The 22383-nt window shown below is 41.5% G+C and overlaps 1 long non-coding RNA gene across 1 annotated transcript in view; it reads right to left on the bottom strand.

The window, feature by feature from the left end:
* LOC144993938 (uncharacterized) overlaps positions 1 to 22383 on the bottom strand; it is a 36928-nt gene that overhangs the window by 13296 nt on the left and 1249 nt on the right. The window contains exons 2-3 of the long non-coding RNA XR_013657244.1: positions 21589 to 21688; positions 20808 to 20924 (exon numbers count right to left, since the gene is read on the bottom strand). This is a non-coding gene — a long non-coding RNA (uncharacterized LOC144993938). The remainder of the gene's footprint in view (positions 1 to 20807; positions 20925 to 21588; positions 21689 to 22383) is intronic.

Genomic DNA, 22383 nt, shown 5'->3' on the forward strand with positions numbered 1-22383 from the left:
TACAAGAATAGGGTTAAAGTAATTAGAAAAGCCCATGCCGAATGGAGGCAGGGGGGTGGTCCAGGATGGATATAGTGACAAATAAAATGAATTGAGGAGAAAAAAATCTGAAGCAGGAAGGAAGGGGATGGGGGGTGAGGGCAGATGAAGGGAAAAAGGCTCTAATCCCGTCCATTCACCACACAGGTTGTAAAGATGGAGGAACAATCAAAGTGGAGATGCAATGAAAAGATGGCCGGGGGGCAGGCTGCGGTCATGACACACGAGAGGAAAGGTTTACTGCTGTACAGCGGAGAGGCATTCGAATATTAGATCAGAGTGAGAGCTCCTGTGGAGCAACAAAGCCTCCCATCCATCAATACCCTCTTAAACGACGAAGCCGTCTCATATGGAAATATGCTTCCTGTTTAGGACGGGATGAGCAAACGCCTTCGCCGCCTCAAATGTGTCCGTAGACTCACCTGGGGACCCCGTTTGTTTTCTTTTACTGTTGGAGATGAGATCTAATTACAGAAGTCAATCCGAGTGCTGTCAGCAGGACAAGGCTCAGATTAGGAGGAATGGACCATATGGCCTGATGGGGCAACTGTGGCTTCAGGGTGAAGTTAAGCACACACACTTCTAGTTACAGGAAGTTTGGCTGTCTCACACCACATGACGACTTGACCCCCGCTGTCAGTCCAATATGTCCCAACTACGATGCCATCAGGACACATTTTAAGTGAACGTTCTTCCAAATTACAGCTTGTGTTCAAGTGAAAAGCACAGAACTGTGTAGTTTCAGTTGGTAAAATATGCTATGACCCGAAGAAGAAATAACAAAAAAAAACATATTTTCTAGTTTTATGTTTTTGTAGATCCTGAGAGCCTCGTTTTGATTTGGTTTCTTTAAACCTGTCTATTTTAATATGAAAGGGAACTCAGGCTTTGCTTGTTGGAGACATCTTTGCAAAAGACCCATCTGTTAATTACACTCCTACAATACACTGAGCACATAAAACTCTAAAGCGCCAAAAAGAATTTCAGATCCCTTTTTAGAAAATGAGTTTCAAACATTTTCCTTTTTCCACACAGGCTTTGGGAATGAAAATCTTTGCACCTGTCATCTCTTTTCAAAGACCTTCACCTGTTTTTGGCTTTAAAAGCTAATCTTTCCAGAAGTTCAATGGAGTCACCAGCTTTGCCGGTTTTTCTGACGTAGCATCAGAGTGTCTGTTTTAAAAGGAGCATCTTAAACCCTGGTCACAACTGCCCTCACGGGTGGATACGGACTGTTTACAGACAAAGAAGGGCAAACCTGTATGGGGCAACGCAGGTGGCGCGCACGAAATGTCAAGATCGTACGCCGCTCAGTGTCCTGCGAGCAACAGTTTGTATAGCGATCACTTACACAACATGCAAGGGTAAAGTAAGGGAGGAGTAGGTGAGACATGTGATTTTTCCTGTTTTAGCTTCACAATTCCTGCAGGAGCCTATTGGTTCAAGCTCTCTGCGTGCAGCCTCATTGTTAAAAACTACGAAATTAGACAACCAGAGTGTATTTTCACATGCCAGGTATGTACATAGCATAACAGATACTATGCAAAGCACTTATCAAATGCAGGACAATGGTATGTTCCAATTTCCCTTGAGGTGTCCGTCTGAGCTTAAAGTGAACTTCAAGACACACCTGCGCTACTCCTTAAGATGGTCCTTATATTTTAAACTTTCAAAAAAAAAGTAAAAGCCAAAAAAGCATTAAGACGGGCAAAAGAAGCACATTAGTAACTGCTGCAAATGTTCTAACACTGAATGATGCTAAAAATGCTAAATGTCTAATTAAAGTTGAATATTCTTAGAAATGAAACATTTCTACAGCTCAAAACTTCATTTAGCTGTGAAAAGCAACAGAAATGAATGGGAATTAATCTTAAAATGACACAAAATGTTGGGCAATAAGTTATTCTGAAGAACATTAAATATGCAAATTGGAGGAATAACAGTTTTAAATAAAAATTCCAAAACATTAAAAAATAAAATAAAATTTAAGTTCCCAATTTTGATGAGGCAGTAATCTTTTTAAAATCTGCTGATGGCTTTAGTTGGGACCCCCTGGTTTAGACGGGAAAAGCCCACATCCAAGGTGGTTCAAAGGCCATTTTTTTGCATCACAAGACATCCAAACTCCGTCACTTATGCAGATCACGAGCAGCGAAAGGCTTCTTTTTCATCATCACTTTTTCCGCAAAGCAGCAACTGTCACAATGCTTGTGTCTCTTTCCAGAGATCCACAGTGCTGTCACGTCAGACTCATGATGAGCATTTACCTAAACGCCACGCGTGTCTGAATGACTAAAAGCCGGCGCTCTGAAAGATAGGTGAAGCCAGAATGCTACATATTCCCTATCTGGAAAGACGGATGATTCTCAACTTCCACACACACACAACTGATGCCCGCACATCATTAGGCTTTTAATAAAAGTCTGGACAGCTTTGCAAGTGCAAAATCTTTTTTTCCCTACAGCTTCAAGCAATATTTCATTGTGTTTCCACCTGAAATTGATGTCGAGGCTTACACGTGTGAAAAATGCGGCTGATAAATCTCCTACTCTGGTAAAACGATATGATGAGGCAGAAACAATGTGCAGCAGAAGAAAAGTTAGTGGCATAAATAATGAGTAAAGCCAAACGGCGGAGCTTTGGCCCTGCAGTTGCAAGCAGACTAATTAGTCCTTAAGGGAGAAAAAAACACATTTTATGAAGAAAAGGAATGATCCTGAGCAAACACAATGTTGTGATAACAAGAGGGAGAAACATGCGTTGGAATGATCAAAATAAAACCAGATTGATGCAGAGGGACCAAATTCGCTTCAGAAAGCAAACGAACAAAATAACAAATAAAAGTAAACAAAGCCCATGCCGAATAATGCGATACATGCTAAAAGTACTTCAGCTTTACATAAAACAGGATGTCCACATGGTGGACTTCATGTGCGGTTCACGCAGTGTGCGTGCATTAAAAAACGCATGGATTTCTGTGGATACGATTACTCATAACTTTAACTTCATTCAAGCTGCGTTTTATCACATGCATGTGCTGTAAAGACCCACTCCGATGAAAATTGGGTTTTGGGACATTTTTCTGATGATAGAGGGCATTTATTAAGAAAGATTACAATTCTGTGTATTTCTTTATTCAATTTATTGGGAATCTGGAGCAGATGAAAAAAAAGAGAGATTTTTTGTGACATAGAATCCACAAGCCTCCTGCTCCGCTTCATTCTGATGCATCCACTTGCAGACGAATAGATCCATGTACGTCCACGTTTTCCTTGTCCGAGCTGGCATCTGGCTCAAAACTGTACAGACAGAAAGCTCCAATATTCCTTGCCATTTGTGTTGTGTCAGTAATGTGTGGTTAGGCGTGTGAGGGGCTGTAAGCTAGTGGGAAAGTGTGTAAACAGAGAGTTCTCTGTTATGTTGTTATGTAAAAAGGCGGGTTTCGCGCCGATACTCCCGCTCCCAACTCGGAGATGAATCAACTCCTGCCGCTCTACAGAAACTATGTCCAAGAAAGTGATACAGGTTATTTGATTTTTGCGTAAAAATGGCATAATAATAATAAATAAAATAGATAAAAAATTATCGCAGTAGGTCTTTAGGCAAAAAAAATTAAGATAATAAAAATATACAGAATACATAGAATATACATGAAGAAAAATATTACCTGCAGCTCTAAAAAGCATCAAAATGTAATAAATCTGGAGGAAAAAAAGCATGCAGATGAAAACAAGCCATGAGTATAATGTGTTGGCAAAGTAAAAGATTTTAAGATGTTATTTTCACTTAAAAAACTAAGCCAGCATTTTTTACACATAGAGGAAGGTTCTGGAGACTTAATAGCAAACCTGCAGACTGACAGCAAAGCAGGTTTGAAGCAGAATTTTCTTATTTTTTGGGAAGGCAGGGACAAATAAGATCTGTCTGATTGAAAGGAACCAGGTCATGGAGAGCCTCGAACATTATAACGAGGAATTTAAATTGAATTTCAAATTTTACTGGAAGCCAATGCAGATCAAACAGCAGAGTCTGTTGGAGTTTGTAACCGGTCAGCATTTTGGATTAACTCAACAAAAGTTCAAGGAACTATTAAGACTTGGAAAACTATTTTTTAATCAAAAATCTAGTTTAAAACATTCAACATATGAGCTTGTCAACATCCGTTTTTCAGTTAGGATGTTTCTAACTTCAACAATAGCCTGCAGATGAAAAAGCATTGGCCTAAGGATCTGTTTAGTGTGTGACGTGAAAGTCCGACCCTGGTCAGATGTGACCTTGAACGCCTCGCAGAAGTCCTGTTTGAAACCATCCAGAGTAAAGAGATGATTGGTCAGGTAGATTTCGTTTAGGTAATCCTGCTTGAATTATAAAATAGTCTATAATTTTATTGAAGACCCTGTTCCAAGAAAAATCTTGTTTTTTGGTGTGTTTTTTTACATGTTCTTGTTACATTTTTCTCATGATAAAGGACACATTAAAAGAATGTAAGACTAAAACTGTGTTTTTGTGTATTTCTTTACTCAAATCTGGAAAAAATATATAAACTTAAACCATAAAACCGAATCACTATGGAGGGTCTAAGGGCAGGGATGCCCAGTTTAGTTTACTCTGTTCAGTTGAGTTTTTGAATTCTATGACTTTATGATTCATGTTTACACAATTACTGGTATGAAGCCCATTGAGATGACTATTGTTGTAAATATTGGGCTATATAAATAAAATTGAATTGAATTGAATATAGAACTATATTTTTCTAACTGAGCAGACTCTAAAATCAGGACACTCTGTTTTGATTTTGGCTGAAATCCTTCTTAAAGCTCTGAATAAAGGTGCATGTTTTCGTGTCCAGGGAGACAGAAGTGGTTGTGTTGGACTATAGATATATAGATCAGACAAACCCAAAGTTGAGCTGAAGAAATTGAATTGGAGCTGTCCACATTAGGACTCATAAAAGCCTATTTATCGATTTTATTTCAGCCCTGGACTTTCCTTTCAGTTTGCTTCTATGCATCTTTATCTTGAAACTGGCAGGTTTCCTTCCTGTTTATGCATGCTTTTTTTTATGTTTTTTGATGCTTTTTACTTTCATTGTGCAAGATGAATCTGTGGCCTAACTTCTCTACCAGGCTTTTATGTGTTTGCTTTTGAGCCTCCATTTGTGCCACTTTATCTTTATTTCTTAATGGAGCCATATTATTCGCTTTTTCAAAAGCTGACGCAGTTTTCCTGAGGTCCTAATGAAATATATGTGACATGATTTGCTCTAAACAACAGAAAAATGTGTACAAAACTTGCTTCTTCCCCCCCCCGATGATGTTCAGAGAAAAAAATGTGCAGAAGAGAAGTCACTCACTTCACACTGCAGCATTCAATCACACTGCCAGGTGGTGCACATTATCTGCCCAACGCAGCACAAAAGAAAGAAAAACAAACTTATCACACATGAATATCAAACTCAAAGTGCTTTTGTTAGGTTGGACAAGATGATCCAAGTTGACTTATTTTATTTGTTGAGGCTTCTCCTCACAGAGCCCGTCGTCTAAGCCTTTTTTGAGATGTGCGATAGTGAAATTCATTTTCTTTTTTTCTTTTTATTCTCTCTTCCTTCTTCCTGTCATGCACCGCATCAATTTATAAAAAAAAATCGTCCATTGAAATCATGCGAGCAGTTTACTGTAAGGGTCCACCGGGGAAATCCAAGAAAAGACGGGCTGGAAAACAGAGTGATGGGAGGAAGCTGACGATAAAAGGCAGAGTGCATCTGAAGATGGGGAAGATTCTAGAGGGATGTTGGGAAAAGCCTGAGTGGACTGGAAAGAATTTGTGTTGGGGGGGAGCAGGGATGTGAAAGATCGAGTTGTAAAAAAATTGAGTAAAGTGCAAAGGTGTGGTCAACTAAGTGGCATGTTTATCCTCCATCCTTTATCTACAACTTCATCCCCCTGACTGCTTCTGGAGGCCATCCTGGCCGCCCCCTCCCCTCCACTGATGGATGATAAATGAGACCCGGCAATCCCAGAATGCTCTTTGTCATCCCTGCAGTGGAACTGGTGCGTTTTGCTATTTACATGCAAATGGAGGCTGTGCTCCCCCCTCCACCCCATACACACACGCACACACATAGGCGGCATTCTCCATCAAACCCATTTTAAGACTTTCTCATTCTGTCCAACATTGAGTTCACTTTATTTTCGAGGTTTTATTATTGGTGTGTGATTGTGTGTTGTGGAAGCGCAATAAGGGCCTCCCCCTCACTCCATCCTCACTTCGATGCCATGGAATGATGTGAAAAACATGGATTATTTGCAATTTTTTAAACTTTATTACTTGATTTACTTCAAAGTTTCCCTTACAAGTTCAAATATATTTTTAAAGGGTAGCTACTTTGAAAAGTTCTCGAGGGTCCTACTATAATTTTTGACTATTTATTTATATATATTTTTTGTTGCTCCAAAAGAAATGTCCTAAGTCAAAGTCACAACTCAAACTAACAGAATTGCATCGCCCACCCATCGCTTAAAGGCGCCACAGAAGTGATGCATAAAAAGTGCTGCCCAAATGCATTATGTTTGTAGACTCTTACACCAAAACAGTAAAAAAAAAAAAAAAAGTTTTATAAGTTCTGTTCCGGTCATATTTGAATCTATTTTCAAAACATGCCCAGTGTTCTTTTTTTCGTAATGATTATGCAGTTTTGAGCAAGAATTAAAAACATCAGTCACAAGAACAGGCAGACAGCTGGATCCAAATGCAGCAGGTTTATTAGTCCACACAGTTAAATCAGGCGGGGGTCGATAACAGACATAAGAGCATCAGAGGAGAGACGGGGTAGTCAGGATCCAGGCGAGAGTCGGGGCAGGCGGTAGGCAAACAGAGTCAGAAACAGAGTGAGGAGAAGAAGATCAGATCCAAATATAACTCTCGGTAAGGAAGGCAGAGTGGCACAAAAAGTACTTTGAACTGAGCTTGACTCAGTGCATGGTTCAAGTAATAATAATTAAAAATAATGGATTGTATTTATCTGCGCTTTTCCACACGCTTAAAGCGCTTCCATTGTGTCCATTACTCATTCACTCCTCATTCATACTTTGTGATGGTAGAGGGGTGGCTGCCAGTTCGCGCCTACAGTCCCTCTGACCATCACCGGGATCATTTATGCATATTCATGCTGGTAAGCATTAGCGTTAAGAGTCTTGCCCAAAGGCCATCACTTGGTGATGTTAACTGCTCGCCATTGATATGGTAACTGAACCCCGGTACCATTGTTGATTCCCCTCCGGGAATCTAACCCTGGATTCCTGAGTTGTAGCTTCCCACCTTACTACCCAGCTGCTAAGTATGCTGTGGTTGATGGTCAGGTGTGCAGCATCCAGGAAGAGTGGTTAGAACTCTGGAGATGGTTTCCGCCGGTGACCAGAGGGGGAGACAGAGTTCTGACTTCTGTCGACACCTGTGTGTTTTCTGGGACACACGCCAATCATCTTTTGGTCCATTGTAAAAGCGTTCCCAGAGGTCTTTTTTTTAGGAAATATAAATTAAAAAACATGTCGTTTATTATTGCTATCTTGCAGGAGATGATTCGAAATTTGTCTCCAAACAGTGGGCGGCACTGCGTGGAGTAAGCCATCCCCCATATCCTGTCATCCATCTGTTTACCCACTCTACTGCTAGCTTACCCCCACAAACATACATTAGCGGAGCAACAAAAATAGTGAGTAATATTGGAGATATCCAGCCGTACAATTTAGATCCAGATTCCTGCTCAGACGAGGAAAACAAAGACGTACACGGATCTATATGTCTGTGAGTGGATGCATCAGAATGGACCAGAGCAGGGGGGTTGTGCCCCTCCCATCATATTTTTTACATAACAAGTAAGCTATTTTTCAATAGTTTTTTTTTTATCTGCACCTGAATCAAAACAATGTAAAGAGAGAATTACTCAGAAATACAATTTTATGCTGAATTAGCTTAAAATGCCCGTTTTTCTCCTGCAGGGAGCCCAGATCCACTCATAAGGGCAGTTAAGACTAAGGCTTTAATTTTTTTAATTTCTTTTTCATTCTAAAGAGCTGCCTTTATCTGCTCTGAGGTTAGCTCAATCTCTGGATGAAACTGTTTTTTTGTGTGGTCAGAGAATTAAAAGCACGACAGGTCCATTATTTTCAAACATGTTGAAACCGAAGGCCTTTTCAATGAGCAGAAGGTTGGACCAGCTGCTTCAGCACAGCAGGACAGAGTTTGTACATTAAGATGTGAAGGTGCTGCTTTACCATTGTTTTAATATAAGTAACATAACAAACTTTCATGTCTACTGCTTATTTACAAGACCTGAGTCAGAAGTTGTTTTCTAAATTTATGGGTAAATTCAATTCAATTCAATTCAATTTTATTTGTATAGCCCAAATTCACAACAACAGTCATCTCAATGGGTTTCGTACCGGTAATTGTAAAGGATAAAGAAAACATGTTTCCTAAAATGTCCCATCATGGGTATAAAGAAGAACTTAGGCAGCTAAGTTTTCTGCTGAGTCTGCAGCAGTTTCTTGTCCGCTGCTCCAACCTTCCTTTAAGCACAAACGGACCATTATGCCAAACAGGCAGACGATTTTTCTCTCTGTCAGAGACGCACAATGTGCCGCGCCACAGCTTCCTCTCCCTGTAAATGAAAGAGGAAGCTGAGAAGAGACTGAAGAGTAAAGAGTCCTCTGTCTCCTTCTTCTCCCCCAGACAGGAGTGACACCACAGCCGACAACAACAACAACAAGGACAGTGACGAGCAACGCTGCCGAATTATTCATGAGACGCCAGCGCAAACGCAAAAGAGCTCAGTGTTTCTGACTCGCTCGGCAGCCAGCGCGTCTTCAAAGCTGTCCCGTTCATGAGTTACAGCCCCAAACTTACTCCCTCCAAGAAGACATTTCCCTCTCAATGGTGTACACCTGGTCTGAGGAAGGAAAGCGCCGCAGCAAGGATTCGACTATCAAAGGACCTATTCTCAAACTTGGTTGGAAAGTTTGCAGTTTGTCACAAGCAGAGCTCTGTTGGAGAACAAGACAACTTTGTGCGACACCTGAGCTCGCACAAAGCGTCTGTCACAACTCGACGGGCTGGTGGGCGACGTGCCTCACATAATGAGGAGGAAAACAAACTTTGTCTCAAGTTACTTTGGACTCAGTCAGGCTTTCGGGGGAAGTGCGAAAACAAAGCTTTACCCCAGAAACGGCGTTTTATCCAGACAGGCTGCTGCCACAAAAAAGCACCTGTTGTCTTGGAATCTCCTATCCTTCAAAAAAGCTTTAAATGCCTTATTTTAAAAGACTTATCGCTCTCAGTGTGGACCTGATAAATCTCAAAATACATGCAAAATATCCAATTTGTTCCTAAACAATTAGAAAACAGAATTTTTCACAACTCTAAACATGGTTGATTTAAAACAATTCTGCAGAGACGACGAGTGAAACTGTAGGACTGAACGGGCTGTATGCACTGAACTGTGTGGCGTCTTTCCGGTTCAAAATAACTGAGTTACTTCTGCTCACAGCTAACTGCGTAGTGGATTTCCTGAAAACACAGAACACATCTGTGTATCATTTGTATTTATTTTTTTGCACTGTATGTTCGTTTGTTGTGTTGACAGGATGACATCAGGAAGACAAAGGCCCGATCCAAATTTTGGAGCATTTGGAGCTGTAGTGTGTCACAACAACAGGCAGACAACTGGATCCAATTGCAGCAGGTTTATTAGCTCAGCTAAAAGTCGACAAAGCTAAATCAGGGTCACGCAGGCAGGGGTCAATAGCAGGCATGAAATCAGTAGAGGAGAGACGGGGTAGTCAGGATCCAGGCGAGAGTCGGGGAAGGCAGGCAAACACAGTCAGAAGATCAGGTCCAAATATAACGCTCGGTAAGGAAGGCAGAGTGGCACAAACAATACTTCGCACTGAGCTTTACCCAGTGCAGTTTAAATCTGCTGTGGTTGGTTGATTGAATGAATGAAGGTCAGGTGTGCGGCATCCAGGAAGTGTGTGCTGGGGTTGCTGGGAGCTGTAGTGTGACTAGAACTCTGGGGACATAGTGGTGTCCGAACTTGTTCTTTTAAGAGGTGGCTGTAGTGACTTGAGGCTGAGTATCGCTCCAGTGGGAGGGTTCTCCGCTGCCACAGGAGAGTAACGCGTTTCTTCACGTGGGTGTGCTCTAAAGCACAGAGGTTAACATTTAAATGTAAGTAATGGCTTTTTGTTCTTGCATGGCTTTTTAGTTATAAAACTGATGTTGTTATGTATTTTCCAAGTGCTACGCACTAACATAGGTCACCGGCGACTATTCGTGACGTCATCGAGGGGTAGTGTCGTCCAAATTTGAAAACACCATTTTTTCCATAACTATCTGCTTGGAGAAGTAAATGTAAGAGTAGGGAGAAGCCTGAAGGGTAGCAGATAAATTCAGATTTGGCCAAAGTTTGCCTTCCAAAGACAAGACAACTGGACGTTTTTTGTACTTCATGAAAAAAAAGTAAAATCTGCATTTTGTCTTATTTAATTAATTTTTTCCATAGAATAAACAGATGTTTGATAAATGCTTGATTAAAATAATTGAGATAAACAATAAAAATATGTTTTATTTTAATAGGGCTGGTTTGCAAGTCAATATAAAAGAAAAGGACTGTAGGATGGAGTGACTTGAAGCCAACTTAAAGCTCTCATCACGGATGGAGACCGACCTCCAGCCCTGATAACTGCAGCCCCCCTGGACAGGATGAAAGCTGCAGGGTTCAGCAGCTGCACATCTCCGAGTCGTGGCCTTGCCACAGTGCATCAAGCTGGGGGCGCGACTCCCCTGAAGCTCCCTGAAGGCCCCACAGGGTTGGATCAGATAAATGTGGGTCAAAAGAAGCTCCCTTCGTGTGTGTGTGTGTGTGTGTGCGTGTGTGTTCGAGGATCAATTTGAGTTAAAAGAAAACAAAGAGTGAGGTTGGTTCTTAGAGGACGCTCAAACTCTATCTGTAAAAGCAGGCAGAATCTGAGTTCAGATTCTTCCTGCTTCTACTCCACGGATCAGACATTGAAGGTAGATCCGTGGTGCATATTGTGTAACACCATCAGCGGCGCGCTGGAAGAGTGCTGCAGGCATCCCTCGCCTCCCGGATCCCGTGACCAGTCCATGAATACTGCATGGCTTTCCTGGAACGGCGGGGCCCCTGTGGAACTAGCAGGCAGAGTGTACGGGGTCTTTTGCAGGTCACTGTGTCACACCGTCTCAGCTCTGTATTTACTTCGCATCGACCCCCCCCCCCCCCACAGTGAGAATGGGTGGAGCTGTGACTGTGCATGTTGGTGCACTCTCCTTCAGATGGATTCAAACAGCTTTAAATGAACCTGGGATGGAGCGGCTCCGGTCTTTGTGCTGGAGGTGTAATGAGAGCGTTTTCCTTGGTAATGTCACATGTTTGCCTGCGCGGACCTGAATGCTCAGCCTGCATGGAGAATGCATTCAGCGCACCAGAAGAGTCATCATGATGATGTCTCATAGCGGCCGGGGGGTGGGGGGAAGGGCGCGTGCTTACATCTGAGACCGACGAAGATGACCAAACACTGACAGACAATAGGTGCACCGCATTTCCAATTTCCTTGTCGTTGTGGCTGGGGGGTGGGGGTTGGGGGGGGTGGGGGCTGCTCTTTCAGTGATGATAGCAGGCAATGCAGACAATGGCCAAGGTGATTCAATGAACATCCCAGATGCTTCATTTTGGAGCAGAAAACACACACAAACACATCTATGTGTGCAATAAAAGCCTCCTTTTGCAGAACTTGACATATGGCGTGCGCAATTTCCCTCTCAATTTCAACTCCTGTACGCAGGCAAATTGCACCCCCCACCCCCCATCCCATCCCATCCCATCCCGTGCACTCCACTCCTCCTTCCTCATCCCCGCTGCCCATCTCTTCATCCTTCCCTCCCAATTCGTTCTCAAAGTCATCTGCTCACTAAGCAGTAAGCAACATCGCGGGTCGTTCGCAGAAATGAGAGTATACAAATGATTTGTGGCACAGGCGTCCCACCGGCGCCAGCCGAGATGGCTGCGAGGAGAGGGGGGAGTGGGTGTCATTTTCACCTTGTGTTTCTCTAGCAGGCCCATGATGATCATTTTCCCCCATTTTCAACTCAAATTTGGGAGATGGGGGGGTGGGGGGGTGGACGCTGAGTGGAGGCAGAAAGGGGTGAAGGTGGGAGGGGGGATAGAAAAGGACGGAGGGTGTATGTAAAAGGGGAAAGGGGTGGCGGCGGAGGGGCGCATCTGCACGGTGACCTTTTTCTGATCCAATCTCACTGATGAATCCTAATGAAGGATTTAATAAAATCACAGTTTACAATCTGTCTCTGCATCAAAGCGTGCAATCCAATTCAAAACACAGGCCCATCTACATTTCCAATAATGCTGCAAACCCATCGACCCACACCAAGCCGTTTCCCTGAAAAACAGGAGCAAGCGTGTGTCTGTGTGTGAGAAACCGAGGGAGAGAAATTGGCTGGGCTGGGGACGGAGCGGCTGGCCCATTTGTTCCAGCTGTAGCCTAATGTCACAACTCGTCATATTCATTTGGCCTTCTAATGAGGCTAAAGTCAACAAGGTGCATCATACATACATGAGTGGAGCTGCAGCTGCAGCCCCGGCTAAATAAACGCAGGGATGTGAGGCGAACACGGGAAATCATTTCAAACTTGATAAGTTCCAGGCCTGCCTGGACTTCACACAAACGAGCTCCGCTCACACATCAACCGGCTGACATTTGGCTAAAATCAAAAGGGCACACCTGTTACTCTGTCAGCGAGCGCCAACCGTCAACAAGACGGGCAAACAGATCAACGTCTGAATGTCTGCAAGTTGATGCAGCAGAGTGAAGAAGAGGACCAACTGCTGCGGAGCTGAGGCCCGCTGTGAGACCCACTCAGCAACAGCGACATCTGCTGGTCAACAGCTGGTCCTACAGCTGTGATCCCAGGATTTAAAAAAAAAAAACTGTCACCAAAAGTTTTGGATTGACTCATGCAAGTTTGTACCTATGAATCAAACTCGACGCTTTCACAATTATATTCAAAGATTTAAGATTTTAGCTTTGTTTAAAATGTCAGGTTTTGTAGATGATTAGCTGTGTGGTAGAACATTCTTAAGTGTAAGTTTGGTAAAGTCTAAAAGAATTTCTTAAGTCATGACTGTCTCATATTGTAAAAGAAAATTAGCTTTTGCCACATAAAAGCTAAGAAGACCATTGTAAATAAATTATTTTAAAACAAATTTGTAATGGAAAAGTCAGGCTGCAACAAAAATATTGCCACAGGTCTTCTAAAGTTAAGGGGTCAACATTATATATTAGATACTTGTTAACTTTTCTATATATTTTAAATAAAGGCAATTCCGTAACTTTCCGTTTCTTTTAGTGGCTTTTATTCAACAGGGAAGGAGATTTTCTGAGAGGAAATCACACAGGCGTCTCCTGCAACACAAACAGATGATGCTTAAGGTGAATGATTATGAAAAGAAATCTTGCTGAGCTTATAATTTTACATTTAAACAAAAGATGGCATACTTTTCTCAATAATCAATAAAAAAACGTTTTATTGGCTATTACAGAAATCAAATGCCTACTATATTTGCTGACCAGCTTGTTGCATGTCTTCATTGGTAATTTTCCTCATTTGTTTTAAGTGAGGGCTGCACAAGGGTGCAGTGGTTAGCGCTCTCGTCTGACAAAGAGAAGGTCCTGGTTCAAATCATGGCAGACATCTTTCTGTGTGCAGTTTGCATGTTCTCCGGCTTTCTCCCACAGTCTTACAACATGCTTCCCAGGGTCATTGGTTACTCTAAAGCAGGGCTGCCCATTCCTGGTCCTCCAGATCTACCACCCTGACAGTTTTCCAGATATCCAAGCCCTGCTAGTTGCTGATTAGCTCATTCAGATGTCTCCATATTTTGATTGAATAAAACACACCTGGCCCAGGTAATCAGCAACATGCAGTTCATGGAGAGCTGGAAAACAGGCAGAGCGGTAAATCTGGAAGACCAGGAAGGAGCAGGCCTGTTGTAATGTGTGTGTGTGTGTGTGTGTGTGTGTGTGTGTGTGTGTGTGCGTGCGTGGGAGTAACTGTGTGCCCTGCGACAGACTGCCGACCTGTCCAGGGGGTACCCCACCTTCACCCAACAGTAGCCAGTACAGGCTCCAGCATCTGCGTTACCCTAAAAGTACATAATAATAATGGATTAGCTGCGCTTTTTGTTGGTGCTCAAAGCGCTTACAATTTGTCCAATATGCATTCACTCCTTAGTCATACATGGTGATGGAAACTACTAATGTAGCTTCAGTTACATTATTTTGACTGACAAAGGCGTGGCTGCCAGTTTGCACCTACGGCCCCTCTGACCATCACCGGTACATTCATACACACACCAGTGGAGCCACACTGGAGGTCACAACGACAGCTGGGGGGACCCTTCGGCCATTAGACAACTTGCTCTACTGCCTGAGGCACTGCCGCCCTAAATGGGGCCGGCCCTAACATAGTGGCTTAAGGAAATGGATGGATGTGATTGGTTCCAATTCTTTCAGGTTGGAGTTGTCTTGCCTTCCTCCTGATCTTCAGCTCCCTCCACAGATCATCAATGGGATTCATGTCAGGAGTCTGGCTGGTCACTATTTCTTCACTGCTTCTGCTGAGAAATTTCTGTTTCTATACAGTTGACTGACATTGGGTTCATTGACCTCAAAAGAGTCCAAATGCATTTAGTTCCCAGCTATTTGACAGTCAAGTTACTTTAGTTTTTGTTTCATTAGAGCTTAAATCAGAGAACCTGGAGTCTTATTTTTCCAGAAAGGCCAAGCAGGCTTTTGTTTGGCGCGTTTGGAGAAGCGGCGCCCTCCCTGTTATATGTTTGGGGAAGGCAGCAGTGGACAGAGTCCATCAAACAGCCTACCTTGAACCTCTTAAGATCCAAGTTCTTGTTAGACATGCCTTCTTATTTTGTAGTCGCCGGGCTCCAGTGAGCCACAAGTACCTACCGTGCTAATATAAGCCAAAATGTGATTTCCAGGCATGTGGACGCCAGGTCCTAAGAGGTTAAATGTTTCCACCAGCAGAATCTGTGGAGATGGTCTTAGTGGTGATCCTTACATTTTTCGGCTTTTCCCTTATTCTCTGGGTCAGCTGAGATGTTAAAATTTAAATATAGGTTGAGAAATATTTCTTTACGAAATCTGTAGTACTTTGTCTCATTATGTTTGGGAGGAAGTCTGTCATTTCTGGTCAAAACAAAACTTGATGGATAAATGGTTAAAATAGACATAAATTTCACAAATACATATCTGGCTTTTGACTTCTTTGGCAGAGACTTTGCGATAAATCTAAGTTATTTTTGTTTACTTGGAACAAGGGAAACTTTCTCACAATAATAGAAGAAACTAGAAGACCTGAAGTGGAAGCTGGAAAGTGAGATTACAGATCTGACAAAGCAGTAGGAGGAAACACGACGGCTGACTGTCCAATATGATCAAAAAGGATGAACTGGATTCACTCAGAGAAGAGAAGCATCCTCAGAGGAGAAAGAGAAAATCTGGCAGATCTTCTGGAATCTGAATTTAATGAAGTAGTAACTAATGACTTTCTTAAGAAAACCTGGACCACCGCAGTGAGATTTTTAAAGCTGCAAGACCAAATCTCAAGCAGGAAAGAAGTGTTGCTGTAAAAAAAAAAGGTGTCTGACTGAAAGAAAAGAAAGTAAAGTTTATTAGAACTAAATCAAAAAGGTGAATGTTCAAGTTCAAACTCTGAAACAGCTAACTGAAGTTTTTCCTGGAGGAAATCATAGACTTGCAGAAACAAAAAGCTGAAGAGAAAATGAGAGAGAAAAAAAAACAGAAAAATGCAGTTTACGATTTCAGGAGAAGAAGCTCGAAACTGAGGTTTCATTTCTGAGATGGCAGGGACAAAAAGGCCAGAGATTTTAGTTTTACGAGTGTAAAAGGCAAAAGGATCATTTGGATTCACTTAAACAAGAAACAGAAAAACTTAGGAGGAAAAGGCATAAATATAAATTCTTCAAAATGTGGAGGAAGAGGATTTCAAATACAAAGACACTACAGGAGAAACCAAGAACCGGCTAAAAAGAATCCTGGAACCCTCTGTGGGGGGTTTCAAAGCTGTGAGACCCAATCTTAAAAGTTTCACAATGTGCAGGAAAGTAGTATTGCTGTGAAAAGGGAAAAATCTGGCCGAGGGGGGGGGGACAGACAGATTCTTCACAAGATAATCAAAGTCTCAAATGTCAATATTTAGAACCCAAAATAGTGAACTGCAGTTTTCCAGAAAGAACTTGGTGATCTGCAGAGACAAGGTCAGGAGGGTGAAAAAAACTGCCTGTTTGTAAAAGATTCATAAAAGTGGTATTAACCTCTTACATACAACTGGACAACCTAAAAATAATATGAAGGCTACGTACGGAGTTAGCTTAAACGACTATGGAAATGGAAAAAATAGCTAACTGAACTAATTTTCATGCAAACAATAGGGATAAGTACCAAATATACTCCAAAAACAACAGGAATGCCAACAGTTTTTTCACAAGCTATGGATTGTTAGAAGAACAAGCTAGCTTTATGCTGACAGTGAGACCAAATGCAAATTAGTTTAAAAAAACTAAAAGAGTGTTTAAATAGTCTAACAAACTACAGTAGCTTTAAAGTCCCACTCCAATCATACTGAATCTATGTTAAAAGTGTTCCCAGTGGTCTTTTAACTCTGATTATGCTGTTTTCTAAATCTGTGTCGTATTCCAGGACGAGTTCATTAGAAATTCACCTCTGAGTTGGGACCCGGACTATTGGTGCGGAGTGCGCCTGCCCCCATTTCCCATCATTCACCTGTCTCCCACCAGCTTACAGCCCCTCACAAACCCAACCCAACATTACCGGTGCAACAAAAATGGTGAGTAATATTTGGAGTTATCCAGCCGTAAAGTTTTGAGCCGGATGTCAGTTCAGAAGAGGAAAACAAAGACGTACGTGGATTTAGTCGTCTGAAAGTGGATGCATCAGAATGGAGCAGAGCAGGGAGCTTGTGGGCCACCGATTGTAGTTTCTACGTAACAACTACAAGCTTTTTTCAAACTTCATTTTTTCATCTGCTCCTGATTCGCAACTATTTGAATAAAAAAATAGTCAGGAATGCAGTTTTAATTTTAATTTCTTAATATCTCCTCCATTATGAGAAAAATGCTACAAGAACGTGTCAAAAACACCATTTTCATTGGAGTGAGTTTTTAAATTGCCATAACTCTTCGACTGTTTACACAATTAATGTCATTCCAACGTATTGTGAACAATGAGGACACTATAACTTTTTTGTTCCCCTTAATGAGCAGGAATGCACGTACCCACATGGAGAACATAGGAGTCCTAGACCCAGCACCACTAAGAATGATAAAGCCACTTTGATGAAATAAGCGACCCGTCGCAGTGTTTTACAGGTTACTCATAGGACGGTTCAGTTAATTAACTCACCTGCTCAGCGTCCTATTTAAGCCAGGTGCGCAGTTGTTCATTCTCTTTCTTACCTTCAGCGCTCATTCGTCGCCCCTCCCTCCTCCCCGGCTTCCACCTGTGGGCTCCGTTAAGGGGGGTTTTTGTTACCAGAAAGTTTTATGGAAAATTATATTATGGAATTGAACGGAGCCTTATGCCAAAACGAAAGATGTGAATGCCAACTTAAAGAATGTGAATATTTAGTATGTGGAAATAAATATTTCTTACTACTGCAAGAGTGGTCTGACAGAAATGTTTCAGAAAAGAAGATGCCACGACTCAACTTTAAGTTACAGGAAGAAAAGTGAAACAAAGAAAGCACTCAATTCACTCTAAGACCAATTGAAGTGGTGGAGGTCTGTAGAGCTTGAACCATCACCATTGGCTTGGAGTCATCTAAGCTGATCTTAACTGTATAGAAACTGTATATAGATTCCAACATGGTTTTCCTCCCATTACCAATTGAAACGAGTGTTAGTCTTCTATTTGAGTTTTGACATTTTAAAGAACAACCAGTAATTCGAATAATCCTAAAGAAGAAGAGCTCTGGAAAATACAGAACTATGAAGTCTTTCAAATATGATGAAGCTTTATCATTCAGAACCTCTTATGTGAGGAGAAGAAGTCAGCGAGTTCAGTAAGAAGGTTTTTTTTTATGAGTTGTAGCAGCCCCACTTTAATATCAGTCCTTTAATATCAGTTAATATCAGTCCTCCTCCAACGTGGACTATCTGAAGAAAAAAAACTATAACTTTTAGGGAAAATCTTGTGGTAAAACTGCTCCACCCAGTCAGTTTTTTCTACACCCACTCAGTGTGCTCATGAATAACACAACTCCTCGTGCAGGTTTCTCAAAAGATGATTCGATCCTCAGAGGAGTAGACTGAATATGAGCTTTAATGTGTGATGTGAACAGCTGTAATTTCTATTTGATCAGACTGCAATTACTTTCTCTATCGGCAGCAGACGGTAACGAGAATATCCGTGCCAAAAATCCACACGAGCCGCGCTGCCAGCACCACATATGGATGGATGTTTAGGTGTGTGGAGTGCAGCGGCTGATGTCTTGTGTGTCTTTTTTTGTGAGACGATGAGCGTGTGGAGCGACAGCTGCGCTACAAATCAGCGCCCATTTGCTGGTGACAGAGTCATTAAAGCTTGCTCATCTCATAAAGCAAAATGCACATGGTCAAATCCCATTCGCGCTCATAATTCAGACGGCTGGGCACGAGCACACACAAACACGCACAAAGCTAAACCAAGTGTGTCAACCGGAACGAGCCTGAGAGGCATCCTCATGCGTGTTGCTTTTGAACCCATAATAAGAAGGGTGATAATGGCGCAGAAGTATAGATGGGCATTCGCTAAAAGCACACTGTGTTTTACGATAAGTGCACGCAGCAGCATGCATACTAAACCCTCCATCCCTCTTTTATATCCCAGTTTTGCAAAATTACCCCAAATTATAGGACTTTGCTGCACAAACAGCAAATGTAGTTTTTCTTTCATTTCTGTGAATTCATCTTCAAGGTTTATTTTTATTTTATGGGGGTAAACAGGACCAGCTTTCCCCATCGCAGCTTCATCCACTGCATTACAAAGTGCTGTCCAAGGATCAATGTGCCATAAGGAGGCGCTGAGGTGTAAAATGTCACTGAACTCAATCAGAGCTGGGGTCAGCCGCCGGACCCCCAAAAGGTCACCACACACTGTAGCACTGTAGACTGCAGACACACTGTCTCAACAAATGTCTGTTACTGAAGACGCATTTGCAATCAGCATTAAGAAAAACATTTCAGATTTTTTGTGAAATACACAAATGGAACTCTTGACAGTTTATTTTCTGGTTTTTACCGACGCAGAGATAAAACAAACACACTTATTGCTTACAGTCATTTAAAAAACAATAATCATTAAATAATGCTTCCATTGCGACCACTGAGATCTTCATTAGCTCCTCTTTTTTATGATCTGCAGTACAAGTTTAATTTTTCTAAACTACAGCAATGAGTGTGAATCCTAAATCTGAAGATTTAGTCGTCACTTTACTGCATTATCAGCGGAAAGAAATGAGACAAATCCTAAAAACTGAACATTTTTGCTCCATGGGCTCACCAAGCGGTCTATGATCTTGACATTTTGCCTGTGTCTCATACAAGTTTGCCTATTTTTCACCCACAACCAGCCCCTAGCCACCCATAAGGGCAGTTGTGGCTAAGGCTTAACCGGTATCTTAAATAAATTTGTTTTAAAAAAAAAAAAAATCACATTATCTGATCTTTTTTGGTTACGCTGCTTTGTTTAGAAAAGCCAAATGAAAGCAGGATAAGAAAGTAAAATAGATACAAAACAAGGGCAAAAGTGATGCCATGTTATCTGAGGAATTTGTTTTATAAAGTGTGACACTACTAAAACATTTAAACCATTGAAACTATTCCAGTATAAAAGTTGATTTTCATAACAAAGACTGTAGTGAACTAAAAAAATAATTTAAAAAATTCTACAATACTATAGCAATGGATATATAAAAAAGTACAAGTACCATAATGCTGATCAATTCAACATCAGGTTTGGCAACAGCTACAAAAAGTAGATTAAGAAGTTATTTACTTAAAGAATTGTTGTATTTTATTTATTGGATTAAAGGAAATTTTAAAATTTTGTCACATTAAAAAATATTCCTAGAATCACAATTTCTCCAATGTCTGTAAAATCCAGAACAGGATCCACACAAATACTATTTGTTAAACACGGTGGTGGTAAGTTCATGGTTTGGAGCTGTTAAAGTGCATGAAGATAAAAACAATAACCAGGTTTAGTAGCATCTTTGAGTTGAATAAACAGGTAACCCATCAAAATTTTGTATAAATGTTTTAAACAGTGTTGGTTCATGAAAAATGTTAACATTTGTTTTTTTTTATTGTTGCAACTTTTGCTACCTTTAATTCCTCATAAAAAGGCATCTTTTGTGTTTTTGGTTGTTGTTTTTTTCCTAAATGAAGCTGTTTAATAGCATGGTCATTCCATTTTACATCTAAAATACTACAAACTGGGTGAACTTTTATGCTAATCAGGACTTTTTACAGGTTTGTTCGTAACACCCATAACTCAGCATCTGTGAATCCAGTTCTATAAGTGCTCCCACATGTAAACACTTACAGACTACTTGAGTGTGATGCCTAATCTCTGTCCTACCTTTCTCTGAGAATCCACAGTTCTTCGTGGCCGGATCCCTGTCAGCGTGGGAGAGGACAGCGAGCGACAGCCCATCCACCTGAAGCAAAACAGCTCGGCAGGACATCACCACGGGCCCTGAGGAGGAAGGTGCTGCTTTTGTTTTCTATAAACTACTACAAAGTTGAAATGTGAAACATTAAAAGAAGTTGAAATACTTACTTTTGCTGAGAGCAAATGAAAAGACTCCACCTTTCAAACGCCTAAAAATCTGTGGTTCTCAGCAGGTTTGTGAACTTTCACAATGTCTGTAAGGCTAGACACGGAACCACCACAGGACTACACAAGACAAATAAAGTTCCTCTTTTTATGAAAAGAACGCTGGCTGAGAGGTTTTTATTTTTACCACTAAAGCCAAAGAAGAAAAACGTCACAGTTCTCTCCTTTCCAAACAGGAGACCGAGCGCCATCAGTAAACTGCGGCGCCCCCCCGGGCGGCTTTCACACACAGCTCCTCATTGTGTGGCCTTGTGACTAAGTTAAACTCTCCTGATCCTGCTCCTTCACCATCAACCGACTCCTCTGCCAGCCGTACACACTCCAAAAAGCTCCCAGCACAAAAAAAAGTCACATGACTCCCTTGAGACACATTTAAAATTTCTCTCAAAGCAAAAAAATGTGTTTAGGAATTCTAGAAACGTGTACCTGAAGCTTTTCTTCTGAAAAACACGCAGTAATTTAGTCCCCAGCCTGCAGGATGATCTAAGCGCAACAGCAGCTAACCCCAAATATAAACCCTCACCTGGATTTTGTCAGTTAAAGTCCGTTGGACGCTCGGGGAGGTGAAGCCAGGTGAGTGGAGGCTGCACTGATTTCCTTAAACAAACTGACACGGGAAGCACCTGCAGCCCAAATGCACACCCACCGGCAGGTAAAAATGAAAACAAGCTGTGGCATAAAACCCCAATTTGACTGCATTTGACTGAAGCAAAGAGAGGCCAAAACGCTCATTAGAAGCTACTTGGTTCATTTGAACAAAGATAAAAAGAAAAATGGAGGAATTTGCTTAATTTTTAACCATAAAGGATCATAAATAACGTGTGTGTGTGTGTGTGTTCTTGGTGCTGTAGAACTGTTGTGAAAAAAACATGTGCTGAAAAGAAAAGTGACTCATTCTGACGTTTACTGTAAATAGATGGTTGTTGAACTGGTTTCCTTTTGACTTGAGGCCTGATCTGACCCCGTGTGGACAGAAGGTGTAACTGAAACAGGAGCCTTACTCAGCATTAGATTAAAAAAAGAAAAAAACAGAAGTGATGACTTTAAAGAGGAAATGTTTTGATTTTTCTGCTGTGATCATGAATCCACTTTGCCTTTCATTAACATGGCAGGTAAACATCTGTGTTGAACCAATGGCTGAAGCTCTTTTTAGCTTTGCTCCCATCAAAGACCAGCAGATGAGTTTTGAACACAGCCTCAACCTTTTTGCAGCCTATAGGAGCAACAATGCGACTCAAGCCGTTTACATTTCAGAGCAGTCTCTATGTGTGTCTCATGGATTGCGACTCTTGTGTTCATGTTATGAATGAGTCATGCT

This window comes from Oryzias latipes, chromosome 7 (genome assembly GCF_053564925.1).
Source record: "Oryzias latipes strain Hd-rR chromosome 7, Olatipes_Hd-rR_3.1".
Classification (NCBI taxonomy): domain Eukaryota; kingdom Metazoa; phylum Chordata; class Actinopteri; order Beloniformes; family Adrianichthyidae; genus Oryzias; species Oryzias latipes.